Source organism: Benincasa hispida, chromosome 5 (genome assembly GCF_009727055.1).
Source record: "Benincasa hispida cultivar B227 chromosome 5, ASM972705v1, whole genome shotgun sequence".
Lineage (NCBI taxonomy): Eukaryota > Viridiplantae > Streptophyta > Magnoliopsida > Cucurbitales > Cucurbitaceae > Benincasa > Benincasa hispida.
In genome coordinates this window covers 41,863,148-41,873,454 of record NC_052353.1, presented here as the reverse complement: position 1 = coordinate 41,873,454, position 10,307 = coordinate 41,863,148, and positions in this window count along the sequence as shown.

Below are 10,307 nucleotides of genomic sequence, written 5' to 3'. Positions count from 1 at the left end.
GGGTGGATCTCTTCCTTCTTGTGTTCTTGTCACAGCAGCACAATTTCAAGTCTCTAAATTTCAAAATTATACAAAATGAGCTAATTCTTCATCTGGTGGGATTTCTTCTATTTATAGACGTTATTCTTCATCAGTTTGATGATAAAGCAGCATTAAATTCCATACCCTGGTCAACCACTTGACACTCAGACACTTTTCAGACGTCGCCAACTGCAGATGCCCATGCTTGCAAGTGGTGATTTGACACAAACAGCCTGAATCAATGAATATTTCTTGTGTTGAAACCCTTCCGACGCATGCCTATGCGTTGACGTTGTATGCGACACTTAGAATCTTTGTTGAAATCCTGCAATATTATGCGTTAGTGACGCAACTTTTCAGTAATAAACACTTTTTTGTATGAGTTTGGTAGTGTTTGAGTAATTTCATGCATTTTCTCTAAGAATGATGAGATTTTATCATTAAAAACCCTAATTGTTCCAACTTTTGAGACATAATAACTTGTATTTCTACAAGTTATCAGTTATATAATGAGACTATGCATTTCGTGGTCTGGTCGTATATAAACTCTTTGTATAGGATACCTCCGCTCACATGTTTCCACATGAATGATCAGGATCAAATCATTTGTAGTAGTTTACAACACTTTGTAATAACTACGAAGAAGGTTGTATTAGTAGTGTCGCTAGGATAAGGTATCTAGCTTTATCCATCTACTACAAACCATTTAGGTTATCATTTAAACATGATCCACCTGTATGTCTCTAAAGACATGTTTAAATTACATAAAATAACCTAGGATATTTATTTAATGGATTGAGTGTATGCTCATAAAATAAAAATTATTTTAATAATAAAAATTTGGTTGTACAAAGTTTACAAACTACGAGAATACAAGAGAGATTTAGGACACCAATCCCAAAAAAGGTATAACGCCTTAGCGTTGCTGTACAAAATGCTTATGTATAACGTCAAATTTGCACCGAAATTCTCTGTTCTTCATCTTGATCCTTAGCAACACTTGCCAAAATCAAGACTCGGACTTACAAACTTGTTGAGGATAAGTTGGTTTGTTGATATGCGTCAATGGTCATGTGATGATTATGCGATGGTCTGAAGAATATGCATCATGCGTTAAACGTGTATGCAATGATCATGCGTTCCTGTCACAAGTTTTCTTGCTCTCTTGCCAAGTATAACAAGATTGCAAGTTTCTCGGGATGATCCGAAGTTGAACACGGGGACTTGCAACTAAAAGATGATTGTAAAGTAATGTGTTTGAGGCGGAGAATAAAAATAAAAAGAAAGAAGTTGATTAACATGCGTTACTTCTACTCCTAGCTAAACAGACTGAACAACTAAAGTTTGACTGTGAGAATCGGTAGAGATGCAACAACTGTTAACGCGTAATAAGATGTATGGAGAAGTAGAGTTGGGGAGGAGATCTCATCAAGTCCTTAAGTTTGGTCGCAAGGGTAATCCCAGCTCGTCACACTCGTGCATTGCACACCTCTCAGTGGTCAGCCACATGCTTTATATCTCTATAACGTATGGTTGCGTTGAGCATAAGGTTATTCTTATCTCTAAGAACATTGCTTAGTTTGCTTAGTGAGTTCTACTCTTACCCTCTCGGGCAGTTGGTTATAGCTACTCGGCACATAGACAAACATTGCGATAGCCTCAAACTAAGCAAATAGGATTGACTCACTATAGTCACGCAACGCACACCTCTCGGTGGTTTGCTATGTTAGGGTTGATGCCTTAAATCTCGTAGGGTCTTATAGTTTGTAAACTTTGTATGAACAAACTTTTATGTGATTAATAATATATGATATTTTTATTCACTTTGTCTATAAAATATGTGATCTTTTAGTTGCATTAACCACAAACCAATAAACTAACTTTCAAGGTTATTGTTGTAACTTAAATATGTATATGGAGACATACATGTGGATCATGTTTAAGTGATAACCTAAATGATCTGTAGTAGATGGATAAGGCTGGGTATCTTATCCTTGTGACATTGTTAGTATGGCTGACTTTGTAAATGTTACAATTGTTGTAAAGTGCTACAAATGATATGATTCTGATCATTCATGTATTAGACATGCGAGCGGGGATATTCTATACAAAGGAGTTTATATAAGATCGAACCACAAAATGTTTAGTCTCATTATATAACATCGTTCATAATAGAGACTTTCATTTCACCAGGATGACCATAGGTAACATGACCTTAATCCTGAGTGAGGTGTGAACTCCTGCCTATGAGGGTGGTCGTTTGATTTGTATGGGTGAGAGTGGCCAGATCGCCGACTCAACAAGCCTACCATTTTGGGGATTCGTCTGATTGGGGAGCTGGGAACTCAACTACATAAGATGGAATTCACTCCTTCCCCGAAGTAGGGTAAGTAGATAAATTGCTCCCTTAAGGGCTGATTCCGGGTCTTGAACAATATGGCGCCACACCATTTTTTCACCTGAGAAGGGTTTAGTCATAGTAGGACTATGATCTATTGTTCATTAGAGTGATTAGTACTTAAGGAGTTAGATGTAACTACATGGGCAAAACAATAATTTGGCCCAACTGTACTTACGAACAATTTGTTTGTACTGTTGATTGGTTATATCCAATGGACACAGAAATATATCTGTAGTGCAAAGAGTGCAACTGTCGGTCTTTAGTGGAGTGCCCGACAGTTAATAGAGAGTTTCAGAGTTCGTGGTCACAATAAAGAATTAGAGAAGAATAAAGAAGTTGTCTTCAAAAGTATTTTCTTTCTCCTTAGATTTCTTCACAGTAAAGTATGCTTAGTTAAAATATGTTTAAATTTCCCGTATTTTTTGTAAATTCGGAACTAAATTAAAAGCATAGGCGTTCACATGCTTCCACATGGAATTCAATTCTTCTCATCTATACCTTACCATGGAATCGGTAGACCACAAATTGATTAAAAAATGGAATGTCGTGGTTGGTTGTATCACGAAAAAAAATTAAGTTTTAAATTTTGCAATAAAGGTTGAATTAAATGTGTATTATTTTTCTTAATATTGCGAGTATTATTTTTTTTTAAAAATTTTTTTAGAGATGTAAGTTTTAAAACTTAATATTGTTTTTTGTTCATGATGCAACTATGAACTAACCATGACGTTCAATTTTTATAGTCAATTTGTGGTCTACAAATTCCATGTGAAGATAGAGATGAAGGTGTCTAAAAATTTTAATTCGGAAGAATGCAATAGGAGGTGATAGCTTCCAATTTAGATATAGAAGATAAGACAAATATATATATATATATATATATATATATATATAAAATAAATATGACAAACAAATTTTCGAAGTTGACAAAAACCCTAAAATTAAAAAGTATAGAAGATGAAAAAAATTAAACAAATAAGAAAAAAGAAAAAAAAGGTCGAGCATCAAAATAGGTGGTTGCATTTCAAAATATCTACAATTTAGTTTCTTTACATAAATGCTTAATCCTTCATTTTAGTAAAATTAGTCAAATACTATACTATGTGCATTGCACGTATTTTTGTAGGAATAAAATAAATAATTGAATAGTTTAAGAAAAAAAAAATATTTTTTTTATTTTGATTTAAAACTAAAAAGAAAAAGATATCCTCCTAATTTTAAACTTTTAATTTAAATTAAAAATATCTTTTCCATTTTTTTTAATTCGTGATAATCATGTTAAAAAAATATATTTATTTATTTATTTTGGTTGGGATGATTTAATTAATTTGTTAGTTTCAAACTTTAATTTTAATCAAATTATCATCATTTATTTTTTTTCATTTCATATAAGAGGCATTTTTAAATATAAAAAATATTTTAAATATTTAAACTTTATAACAAAAAGTTCCAAAAGTACTTTTGAAACTTGTAAATATTTTTATGGTTTTTCTATTTATAAGAATTTGCCTTCATATATAATCCTATCTAAATCTTAAAAACACAATTTTTAATCTACAAAATCTTTATTTGTTTGGAATGAGAGATTTGATTATCTTTTTAATTTTATTAATATTTTTATTTTGAGTTAATTCGTGTAGTAAAAAAATCTTTTTAATTTACATTTGAATGATGCGATTATTTTCTAGTTTTAAAATTTATTTTAAACTAAAATACTATTTCTTATATGTGAAAACATAAGTCCTAAAAACTTATTTACAATGCTTCTTCCTAATTTTAAATTTTATTTCAAACAAATATTACTTTTTTTATTAGATGATTTGATTAATACCTTAATTCCTTTCGTTTGGAAAATGCACAATTTGTTATTGAGTCTAGTCTAAATCTAAAATCAAAACTCAATGTATACCATTAATCAAATTTAATTTAATATTTATATAAAGGGAAAAAAAGAACATTGATAAAGGAAAGTGAAGTGGGTAAAGGATTGAGAATAATTTTCAGCGGCAAATATCATAAATACTTAATACTCAATTGTTTTACCATATAAAAAGAAATAGATTACGGAAGGAAAAAAAAACATCTTATCATTTAGGAAAGAATAATTGGAGTTGGAGTTAAAGACCTAAAGTCACCTAGGCATATCCCTCCAAAAAGAAAAGAAAAAGTTATCAACAAAATAGAAAAAGAGAAAAAAAAAAAAAACATGAGAAAGAAATAGAAAAAGGGAAAAAAAAACATGAGAAAGAAATAGAAAAAGAGAGAGAGAAAAAAAGAAAGAAATAGAGAAAGAGATTATCGAATGAAAATTTGGAATGTCAAGATTGAATTTATAGAGAAAATTTGATTCGATCTTAAATCAAATCTTGAAAATAAATTAAAATTGAAACTTTTTTTTTTTAAACTGATTCTAGTATACCATTCACCTTAAAATGAAACTAACTTTTAAAAATATTTAATACTATTCACGTTTGATGGTAAAAAATAGGAGAAGAAATTTACCCAACTAAGATTATTCTATTTTTTTTTTGTAACTATTTCAATTCTTATAAGAAAAAGGAGAAATACTAACAAACAAAATGTAATCAAATATAAAATAACAAACATATACAAAATTTTTAACTAAACCAAACAAATTCAAATCCAACAATCTCCACTTGCTCCAATTTCAAATTCAAAATTACTAATTTTCTCCCTCTTATCCTCAAGCTCATAGATGTATATATGCATGTTATATATATGCGTCTGTAAAATGATAGTAGCGTTACTGAGTATAGGTAGACATTCAATTGGACTTATGATGTACATAAAAGCATAAACATGTATTTGCATAAATACATCTATATCCAAATACAATTAACAAAAAAAAAAAAAAAAAAAAAAACCAACTACCAAGTAGTAAATAAATAGTCAAAAATTGCTAATCCTCCTAACTATCTCCAATCTCATAGACAACTTAGAACCAACCAAGGGGTAAATAAATTTCTAAAAATACTTATCTAAATTTCTAAAAATACTTATCTTATGCATGCATTTCATGAAGTATATATGCATAAATTCCATGAGTTGCATTATAAATAAAATGAAGTATATATGTAATCTTATAATAATATTCAATAAAAATAAGATAACAATGATATATAGACAACTTATAAGACTTATATAAGGTTACAATGGTATATACGTACATATGAGACTTTTAGTAATGATTGCATGCAAATATTAAAATTAATCGACCTCAATGGCTCTGTAGAGCACACTCTTCTATTAAACATTCAAAATTCACCTTACTCTCCAATTTCAAACCCTAAAAGAGAAACTCATCAAACCCTTTTATTTGCTTCTATGACTACAACTGTAATTAGCCTATAGAACTTCTGCTCGAGTTTGCTAACAATTTGCATATGAGAGATGATGAGCGGTGCACAACGACATACCTGAAAATCTACATAAATTTTGTTTGCTTCGATCTAGTAGAAGACACAATTGGGATAGGATTGAAGACAAGTAGAGAATGAAACTTCACCAACGGACACTGTACTTTTCTCTTTTATTCCTTCACCATGATCTACTGCCTTTGTTTATATTTTTATTGTCGTCGATGAAATAATCTTGTGGTTAGTAAGAAGATGAACATATTATAAACAAAAAATTTAAAATGAGAAATCTCAACCCTAAATATAGATAATATAAATAATAATATATTTATAAACATGTGTTGTATTCCATTAGTTTTGGGTTAAGATAATGTATATTATTCAAATCTTCTTGAAAATTTCTTACTTATAATCGAAAAAATTGTATTTATGTTGTTATGGTATATCTGTAAATAACTAGATATGTAGGGGTATAACTGGAAAAAGAAATCTTCACTCTCCCCTCCTAAAAATTTGGTAGACATTTTTGCAATAGTATTGAGGTATATCTCAACGTTGGATATTTTAAGTAGGCATTTTTTTTTTATATAATTTCTCAAGAAAAATAAATACACATTTCATTTCGTCTTTACAAAAGACTGAATTTTGAACATTAAAAAAAATAGAGAGAGAAATTAAAAACAAAAACTAAAATGGATCAAAAAGGGCTTGACGTGTAAAATTTTAATTCTTATAAAGGCATATTTGGTAGACAATATGAAAATAGAATCTTAAAAACAAGGGATTTAAAGAAAATAAAGTTGTATTTCATATTTTCAGATATGTGTATGATAGTAGATTCATAAATTAAATTTCAATTTAAACAAATTTTCAAAATATATTTAAAAATATACTTATAAACTATAAAACTAATTATTGTTATCCACTAAATACGACGTGGATTTATAAACCATTACTAATTAATTTATAAACTTGTTTTATTTAAAAAAATTTGTATAATTATATTATTTTGTAATATCATATATTGCATATTAGATATTATAATTTAACAAAACTAATTGAATTTATAACCTAAAATATTATATTTGTTATTGTTTTTATCAATTTTAATAGGTTAAAAACATTTTTGGTCCCTAAACTTTCATGAAAGTAACAATTTAGTCATTGAATTTTGGTTTGTAATGATTTAGTTTATAAACTTTCAATTTTGTAATAATGTAGTCATTGAACTTTATTATACAACAATTTAGTCCTTGTACTTTCAAATTTGTAACAATTTAACCATAGTAAAAAAATTTATCAAAAATTGACGTCAACTTTTGTTCTTTTATGATGTAGACTTTGTAATTTATAAAAGTATTGAGTTTCTAATTAGTTTATCGATTTATTGATACAAGAAATCTAATTAAATCTTAACATTAATTTTTATAATAGAGACTAAATTGTTATACATTTTAAAGTATAATGGCTAAGTTGCTATACAATGAAGTTCAAAGACTAAATTGTTACAAAATTGAAAGTTTAGTGACTAAATTGTTACAAACCAAAATTCAATGACTAAAATATTACTTTTACCAAAGATTAGGGACTAAAAGTGATTTTTAATTATCTTAATATATATTTACATTTTAAAATTTCAAATGTATATTTCATAAATTCAATAAATTTGGAAACATAAAACAGAGTCTAAGTTGTCTACGAAACCGGTTATAATTCTTTTGGTTTCAGCCTACACAAAAGATTGAAATAAATAAGGATAAAAAAGCTACCTTATTTTTACAAAATAGTTTCTACTCCCCAATTAATTATTATTATTTATTTTTTTGCAATTATTTTTCCAAACTGCCTTTGGATAGATTAGTATATGTTCTTAGTATGGTGACTATTTTTTCCGGATTGAACTCATTTTCATCCATTTGTCCAATCTCACACCAATTTCCAAGCTCAACAAAATGATGAATTCTCGTCAAATATAAAAAGTGTGAATATCACCTTATTCACAAACCTTATCCCAAATCTAATATGAACGACAAAAAGAAAAACAAATATTAAAAGAAAAAAAAATGATTTTTAAACATAAATAAGAGAAACTATTTACATAAAATAACAAAATTTAATTATTTTAAGTTTCTATAAGTTTCGATAGACTTCAATCCACCTACATAAATGATAGACTTTTATTAACACCTCTATAAATGATAGAGGTTCAAAATAGAAAGATTGCTAAACCATTCAAATCTTTTTAAAATAATTTATTCTTAAAATTAAAGATTTAAAAAGTTAAACCAAATATTTCTTACTAATTAAACTTATGCATTTTTTAACTTTATCAGACGGTTTGTACAAGTGGCATTTTTTTAGAAAACTAAAAGTGGCACTTTTAAACTTGGAGTATTATAGAAAACTTTTTATCTTTAAATTTATGTACTAACTTTGAGTATTATTGAAACTTTTATCGTGATGGTTTCAACATAGTTTGAGTATTAAATTTCAGTCGATATTTTCATGTTTTCATATGTTCGATAGTGACAAAAAGGATGAATCAATATTTCTATTATATTGTAAAAAATCGACAAAATACAAAAAAAAAAAAAAACACCATTAATATAAATAATATGTATGTTAACTCGATTGAAAGTCATAAAATATTACTTTACTAATTTAAATTAATTTTTTTAAAATATTTTGTGTTCATAATTTTCCATAATATCTATGGATATTTCCATCAAAATTTTCATAAAAATAAATTTTCATCCATATCAACATTTTAAACTTTAGATACATCACACTTTAGCCTATTTTTCAATACTTAATTAAAAAAGAAAAGAAAAGGAAAAAAAAAAAGATGAAATGTTAATTTGAGACAAAATGATAAGTCGTCTCCTACATCGCGATAGGAGCAATTTCTGCACCGTCGTCTCTTCCATGGCAAAGATCCAACACCAATTCGTCACAAAAACAACATTTACATAAAACAGATTTACATTACAAAACTCTGAAACCTTCCCATCAACAGCATCACCAAACAATAAACCGGTCAATTAGCAAGAAAATCATGGATTCCGAAAGAATCACCTCCTTGGGATCATCGATTCCTCTGTTATTGTTCTGTTTGGTAGCCTCTTGAATAGATTTCTCCCGGCGATCTGTTGTTGCTTCGTCTCCGAGCTTCGGCAAGAACCGTCTTGAAGAAGTTCCGACTCGATCTCGGAACTTGGCGAGCTCGCTCATGCACATCTCCAAGGTAGGCGAAATCTTCATAAAAAGTGAGATTAATAAGAGAAGAAGAGAGAAATTATGAGTGTGAGAGAGGAATTTTGGGTTAGGGTTTATAATGGGATTTGGATTTGGGGAAGTTTCAAGTCTGTGTTCGGCACACGGGTTTGCGCTTAATTTTGTTGGCCCAATGGAAATATTGTGAGTACCCAATTTTCCGTTTTTATCCGTTTTCAAAAACAAGGATTTACATTCAATGGAATTTTAAAAACGATGCCCATTCCGCAGACTAACCTCTAACTCAACGGTAATTATATTTGAGAACACAAAACTCCAAAAATAGAGAAAATATTATTTAAAACGGGATAATCGAAAACTTAAGGCATAGCTCTTTTTATAGTATTCAAAATCTATCACTTTCTTAAACTTTTTAAATGCGAGACGCTACTCTTTTTTCAATATTTTGTCAAAATTCAACAAAATATTTGAATCTCTCCGTCTTAAAAATAGAACTATGTTTGGTAAGTAATTTATCACTGTAAATTTAAAAACAAGGAATTCAATGAAAATAATATTGTATTTCATATTCTAAAAAATATGTTTTGGTGATAGATTTATAATTGGGTAATCAAAATATATTTTTGATAATATATTAATAAACAATTAAACTCGTTGTAGACATTAGGTTGAATATGTTTATTTCTAATTAATTTATGAATGTTAAAAATTTTGAAAATTATTATTATTTTGTAATATTTTATAATTTATAATACACTATATAATTTATATTTTAATTTAATAGAAATGAATTGACTTTATAATCTGGAGTAGCGTTTTTTTTTTTAATATATAATTTTACATTTTAAAATTTTAATTCCAAAATTTAGGTAGAAAAGATAAAAGTATTTTTCGAATTTGCATTATTAAGATCATAAAATCTAAAAATAGTTGTCAAAACATAATCTAAAATACCTACTAAAAATATATGAGATGAAGTCAATAAATTTATAAATATAAAGTACAATTTTGATTGTTTACCAAGCAAAAGTTATAAAATAGGGCCGCGTGCATCTAGAAAATGTCATCCCATTAAATCCCTAATCTCTTAACTATGGGAATACGACATTTTTATCGTGAGGATGGTACGGATAGTCCAAAATAGAAGATCCAAATGAAATTTGACCTAATCTTTTCTCTACCTCCTCTCAAATCAAAGATAGAAGTTAGAGCAAGAGAAGGAAGCAAGAGCGAGACCAAAGAGTGAGAGGACGAAGCTAAAGCGAGACCAAGGA